Raw genomic sequence first — 7,476 nt, forward strand, 5'->3', positions numbered from 1 at the left:
CTGTGGGTTTCAGGGTGAAGATCTTCTCTCACTACTCTAAAGGGCCCCTTTGGCAGTAGGAAACACATAGACTATTATGGAGATTGATTTTGAAACCACTATACATAGAAAATTCTGCAAATGGGTCCAATGCTGAAGGGGGAAAAAAAGTGATTGTTATTATGCTGTTTATTAGCCCGTTATTTGACTTGAAGTTGACTTTGGAGAATTAAATTCCTTGAAGGTTCAAGGTTCAAAAATATAACTAAGCGTATATGGTTTGAGTGGGTCACTCCAACTCCTTGGAACTCAGAAATGTAGATTCCAGAAGAACTGAAAGAATGTCTTTAAGAAATATTAGGAAATGCTAGGGAGGTCTTGTGGTCTAGCGGCAAGAAGCTGCATTGCAATCCCAGAGGCACATAGTTCAAATCCACCAGATGCTCTGCTGGAGAAGGAGGGGAAATCTCCTCCTGTACTATCCAGCTTGGATTTGATGGTACATACATACAAAAAAGAATAAAATAAAAAGTTTTTAAAAAGTTAAAAAAAGAGAAATATCAGGAAATGCATTGGCAAACTTTTTAAAGGAAATATTGCCTTAAATACAACTATTTAGCTTTTCTCAAGCTTTCTTTCAAATTTTATGTGAGTCCATTATTTATAGTATGAAGCAAAGTGAAGAGTTGCTATTTCATAAGTGAATTGAAGCTGTGTAAATAGGCAGTAGATTAAGTAGATGTATAATGTAACTTTTGCCTTGTCCTTAAAATTTTTTTCCAGTTGATAATTATCTATATCAAGCGACTCGATGGCACTAACAACAACAACAACAACAACAACAACATATCTTATTAATCAAGTAATTTCATTCTTAAGTGAAGATGGGAGATTTTACTCCCTTACATTGGACCTTATATTGGATTGATTTGCATGCTGGGATCTATTTAATATCTGGCTGTGTGTATATGCTTGCTTGTATATGAATTGCTTTTATTTGAAGAGCACTTGTTAGTCCACTGTGCTACTATAGCATGTGGTTGCTGTGTTACTAGAAACTGTGCAACTAGTATGCCAAACACCAGAGGGGTTATCCATGGTGTCCAGGTTACGGGAGAGCTCCCAGATTAAGTCAGACTAGGAAGTAGGGCTGATCCTCTCCTTTCAAAATGACCTTTGAAAACCCTATGAAAAATAAAAGAAATGCAGGTAGCTGTGGTATTAGAGTTAGAGCTCAGATAGGAAGTCACTCAAATATGAGGAGAAACAGCTGTAAACAGACTGCATAAGAATCTGAATGTTGAACTCTGTAGAAAGAATCGTTGGAGAAGCTCAATATCAGGTGTTAGAACCAGCCAGGTGCTGACTGTGGAACAGGTCACCAATTATTCATGTTGCAAGTTCAAATTGAATCTGAATCTGATTAAAATAAATCCACAGAACCAAAAGATTACCTAATTAAAAACAGTCTTAAAAATGGTTTGAGCCATTAATTAACAATGATTGAAGACAAGAGGAGCTGAAATAAAGGATCTAGGAAGCATAAAGAATTAGAACTAGAAATGCTATTTGACCCAGCAATTGCACTCCTAGGAATATATCCTAAAGAAATCAGAACTACCACCCAAACAGATGTCTGCATGCCTATGTTTATTGCTGCATTAGTCACAAAAGCAAAGATATGGAAACAACTCAAATGCCCATCAAAAAATGAATTGATAAAAAAATGATGGTATATTCACACAATTGAATACTATGCACCACTGAAAAAAAGAAGAAACTCGTAAGACATTACACAACAGGAGTGACTCTGGAGGACATTATGTTCAGTGAAATGTCTCAGTCTCAAAAGGACAGATATTGCATAACATTAATGTTACGAAGCAGGACTGACATGAGGGGTTGGGAGGAGAATAGGAAAAGAGTACATAGGTAATGAACACTGTGTTGAAACAGATGAGCGAGAGAACTATTTAAAAGGAATATATGATTAGGCATTATATGTAAGACAACAGTCCAGAAAAGAGGTACATTGCAAAGAGGACTGGGGGAGGGGAAGGGATAGGAGGAGAGGGAAAACATCGTACAACAATAATTGATTTTTTTTAAAGAAAATGAGAGCAAAGCATGCAACTATGAATGAATGAAAATCTAGCTTTTCTGTAAACTTTGGTTAAAATCACAATTAAAATAAAAAAAAAGAAGAGAGAAGGAATACACAGAATCATTGTACTAAGAAGAATTTGTTGACATTTAAAAAATAACAGACATGATGGTGCAAGATGCATGCAATTTTATTCCTTTATACATAAGATCACCCTGAGTTAGAGCTGACTCTAAAGCAACTAACAAAAACTAAACCCAACCTACCCGAATACTACTGTTTATAGGACAAATGTTCTCCTTCTGATAGGTCTAGAGTTCCCAGCTAGAAACGTCTATTGAGAGTGGGCACTTGCTGTTAGGTGTTATTGAGTTGACTACAACTCACAGTGACGCTATGAACAACACATCTGAACCTTGCTCTATTCGGTACCATCTTCACAATCTCTGTCACAATCATTTGGTAATCACTCATTGTGAGAGTCACCACGTAAATTCATCTCACTGAAGGTCTTCCTTTCTTTCTCTGACCCTTTCCAAGCATGATGTCTCTCTCCAATGACTATTTTTCTGAAAATAAGCCCAAAATAAGTGAGCTGAGGTGTCACTATCCTTGCCTCCAAGGAGCTCTGTAGTTGCACTTTCTTCAAGACAAATTTTTTTCTTTTCTTTTCTGGCAGTCCTTAGCATATTCAACACTCTATGCCACTACCACAACGAAAACACCTCAGTTCTTCTGTCATTCTTATTCATTGTCCAACTTTCAGGTGTGTAGGAAATAAGTGAAAATATTATCATGGCTTGAAACAGACATTAGTCTTTAGACTAACATCCTTATTGTTTAGGACTTTGGAGAGACCCTAGCCAGCAGATTCCCAAATGTAACATATCTTTCATTTCTTGACTGCTGCTACAGTTGATTGTGTATCTAAATAAAATGAAATAATTGACAACTTCAATCTTTTATCCATCTATCATGATGGCTATTGATCCAGTGCTGAGAATTTTTCACTTGCATAAAGTGAAGAAAACTTTAAGCAATTACTGGAGAAAATACAGGTCTGTAACATTGAGTCAGTGTTACATCTCAAGATAAAAAAAACCAAAAAATAAAATTTGGGGCACTATGGACATGGAAAACCTTAGCAAAATGGAGACTTAAAAGGCTCCCATGATACCATGATTCTTCAATATGGGTGTTAGGATGTAAAGTTTCAAACCTTCAAGAAGTAAATTTCCAAATTGTAAAATGTAACCTTCCCAAGCATACCCTGGGTCCTCACAGCATTCCCTGTTTGGGGAATAACAGATGCTTCAACTTATTTAGCTGGTAGGCTTGCAACAAACGAGGTAGGAAGAAGTAGTAGAATAAGATCATAGAACTTGGTTTCTGTTGCAACTAGTAGCACTCCAACCACTGTGGAGGGTGATCTGCATCTTACCGCACATCACCTGAAAGTATGCTATCACAATTTTGAATTCATATCAATGACTGCATTATTAAAACACAGTCTTTCTCAGCACAAGTAGGATACGTAATACATTTGTCTTTGGAGAAGGGTACTGAACATCCCATAGACTGCCAAATGAACAAATAGGTATGCCTTGGGAAAAGTGTAACCCAAGTGTTCCTCACAAGCAAAGATGTAGAAACTTTGCTTGTCATATTTTGGATATGTTGCTAAGAGACGCTATTCCTTGGAAAAGATCATCATGCTTGGAAAGGTGCAGAATTAGTGAAAGAGGGGAAGACCCTTAATGAGAGGGATTGACACAGTGTCTGCTCCAATGGGTTCAAGTGTGTCTGAAATAATGAGGATGGCACTAGATAGGACAGGGTTCAGGTCTGTTGTTCATAGGTTTGCTATGAGTTGTACTCAACTGGATGGCAACAAACAACAACAATAACAACTCTATTCCAGAAGTTTAAAGTATTGCAAATCCAGTCTTGAGACTTGTATACTGTCTTTTGGAGATAAATGTTATCAGTCTTAAGAATTTTCTGTTGGGTATCTAGGTTCTAAAGCAAACAATTAGTCACTTTCGGCTAGTTGGGATAAAAAAGTGAGTGTGGTATATGAAACAAATCCAAGGCTCTAAAGGCGTAAACAGTTCAATTATCAGCTGCCAAATGAAAGGTTGGCCTGAGGAACCTACACAGGGGTTTCATGGGAGAAAGATCTCACCATCTCCTCCCATAATAATTATAGACAAGAAAACCTTATGCAACAGTTCTCCTTCTGTGGATAGAACTGTGCCATAGGGTTGGCACCATAGAGATGGCATCACTATGAGTCAAGAAAAACATGAAATGGAAAACCAATTTGCTTTATAACTTTTTACCCAAATCACAATAAAAAGCTTCTTTAAAAAAAATAAAAGAAAAACATGATGACACCCCAAATTAGTCACTAAAACAGTACTTTATCTGAAATGTCTGAATATAGCCTGTGACTCATAGCGACCCTATGCACAACAGCCCTAAACCCTGCTCTATCCCTTGCCAATCTTACTGTCTCTGACACAACTGTCTCCATTATCCCAGTGGCTGAATCAATCTATCTCATTGAGGGTCTTCCTCTCCTGCACTATCCCTCGACTCTCCCAAGCATGACTGTCCTCTCCAAGGACTGGTCTTGCCTTGTAACAGTCCAAAGTATGTCAGACAAAGCTTCAGAATTCTTGCCTCCAAGGAGCAGCCTGGTTTCACCCTCACCAGGATGAACTTGTTTGTTCTCCTAGCAGTCCATGGTATATTCAATACTCTTCTCCAACACCGCAGCTCAAAGGCATCAACTCTCCTTCTATCATCCCTAATCATTATTCAGCTTTCTGATGCATAGCAAGTGATTGCAAAGACTGTATCAGGTGCACCTTAGTCTCCAGACTGATATCGTTGCTCCTTAGTACCTTGGAGAGGTCTCTGACAGCAGACTTTCTCAATGAAATTAATCCTTTAATTTCCTGTCTGCTGGTACCAAGAGTGTTGGTTGTGGAACCAAGCAAACTAAGATGTCAACAATCTCAATCTCTTCATCATCTATCATGATGCTGCCAATCGACCCAGTGGTGAGAATCTGTGTTATCTTGATGTTGAGCTTCAATCCATATTGAAGTCTGCAGTCCTTGACTCTCCACAGCAAGTTCTTCAGGTCCTCCTCGGTTTAAAAAATCATGGTTGTGTCATCTGCATAGCACAGATCAGTCCCGGCTCCTCCCATATTAAATGTATTTGTTTTGAGAAGTGTCCTTCCCACCTGGGCCCTTCAGAGATCGCTCTTTTCTTCCTGGGGTCTGTATCTCCTCAACTTAAACCTGGCCTGGCTGCTGAGAGGAGTAGAGAAGCGGAAGGAGGGCCTGGCTCAGTGCTGCTGCTTTAGGGCTAGAGGCTGCCCCTGCTCTCCCCGCCTCCAGCTCAATGGTGGTGGACTCAACTCTTTTCTAGGTTCAGTGCAATCGAAAGTTTCTTCCAGGGTTTTGTTTATATCCCCTCCCCTTTTCTTTAATGATGTCTCTTAGTGTTACACTGGTCTGCAATGCCTCAGAGAGGCAAAGAATGCTCTTTCTTCAAGGGGGGGGGGGTGGGTTCCTTAGTCTGCTGCTTCTGCCGTGCAGTCATCTTGCTTCCCTGCCTGGCCTCTTCCTTTTGGCATGAATCGAACCACAGCCCTCTCTTACCCAGGGTTCACTGCTCTAGGAAGTAAATGTCAATTTTAAAAAATCATTGGTTCTTTCCCAGCACACAGAGTTGGGGAGGAAACAGGCCACGATTTAGTTGCCTAGCACTAACTCCACCTGTTCCTGGAGACCAGCCTTTTTCTCCAGCCCACTGCTTTAGGATGACACAATGAACAATACCTAGTCCTAGAAATCAGTCTTTTTGGTTTGTTTTGTATTATGTTGTACGTCACTAAATATCTAAAACCAAAGGATATACATTCTTGACGAATCTAATTTGCTATTTTGATTCTTCAGAGAAATACTAATAAAAACGTAAAAGGTAAAAAAATGTTGATGTATTGCTTTTGATATATTGCTTCATTACCAGCTGCATGGTGGATGGGGCATATAGTTAATGTTATTGACTGTTTACTGAAAGTTTAGAAGATCAAGTTCATTAAGGATGCCTTTTAAGAAAAGGCTAGTAATCTATTTTTTGAAAAATAAGTCATTGAAAACCATATACAGAGAGGAGAGTGTCTTAACATTGTGAAATTGACCATCCATAGCAAAATTTTTGACCTCTGTTTGTCTGAAACAACAGAGAAAAAAAGAGATTTAAGATTAGGGGCAGAGTACAGAATGTGTGATTAATTGTTATCCATGTCCAAGCATCTCCCTTTGCCATGAGACCAGAGAACTGGAAGGTGGCCTTCTACTATCACTGAACATTTTGAACTTTCAAGAGCTGTCTATATGAAATAAAATTACAGCATAATTTGAAGAATGTATCCAATGCTACTGAATTGTACATGTAGAAACTGTTGAACTGGTATGTTTTGCAGCATATTTCTCAAAAAATAATAAGATAAATATAGTCTTAAGAAACAGAGTTCTATGGACGGTTCTGCTGTGATGTATACGTGGTTGATATGAGTTTGAACTAATTTATGGCTTCAGAAATCCCATGAAGTGTTGGCATGAGTTGGAATAGGGATTGGTTTAACAGTGCTAGGTTTTTTCTGCCGTATCCCACTGTTGATTCAACTCATGTCACTCTATCAAGTTTCCAAAGCCATAGCTCTTTATGTGAGGAGACTGCTCATCTTTTCCCCATGTGGAGTGACTAGTAGATTTGAGTTATTTACCTTCTGGTTACCGGCCCAATATGTAGTACACTATGCTATCAGGGCTCCTTTTCTATCATACTTGTATTAGGTGTCATCAACTGCAACTCATAATGACCCTATGAATACATCCTCAGCCATCCTCACAATTTCTGCCATGCTCAAGCCCATTGTTGCTGTGGCTATGTCAATCCACCTTACTGAAAGTCTTTCTCTCTATGACTTTACTTTTCCCAGCATGAAGTCTTTTTCTAAGAAATGGTGTCTCCTGACAACATGCCCAACATATATGAGATGCAGTTTCACCAGCCATATCAGCTCAGCTAATTGTCATCAAGTTGCAACTAACTGGTAGCTGATCTTCTAGTGTGTTATATATATACTGTTGTACCGGAATCAACTCTGCTTACTTTCTAGTAGGTCTTCAGGGGCTGTAAATTGCATAGGAGGAGGTTGTCCATCTTTCTTCCATGGAGCAATTTTGTTGTTGTTGTTGTTGTTATGTGCCGTCGAGTCGCCTGCGACTCATAGTGACCCTATGTACAACAGCCCTAAACTCCGCTCTGTCCTGTGCCAATCGCACTGTCTCTGACACTCCCATCCCAAT

The sequence above is a fragment of the Elephantulus edwardii genome, unplaced genomic scaffold, assembly GCF_000299155.1.
Source record: "Elephantulus edwardii isolate Elephantulus edwardi_28Jun2011 unplaced genomic scaffold, EleEdw1.0 scaffold00099, whole genome shotgun sequence".
Lineage (NCBI taxonomy): Eukaryota > Metazoa > Chordata > Mammalia > Macroscelidea > Macroscelididae > Elephantulus > Elephantulus edwardii.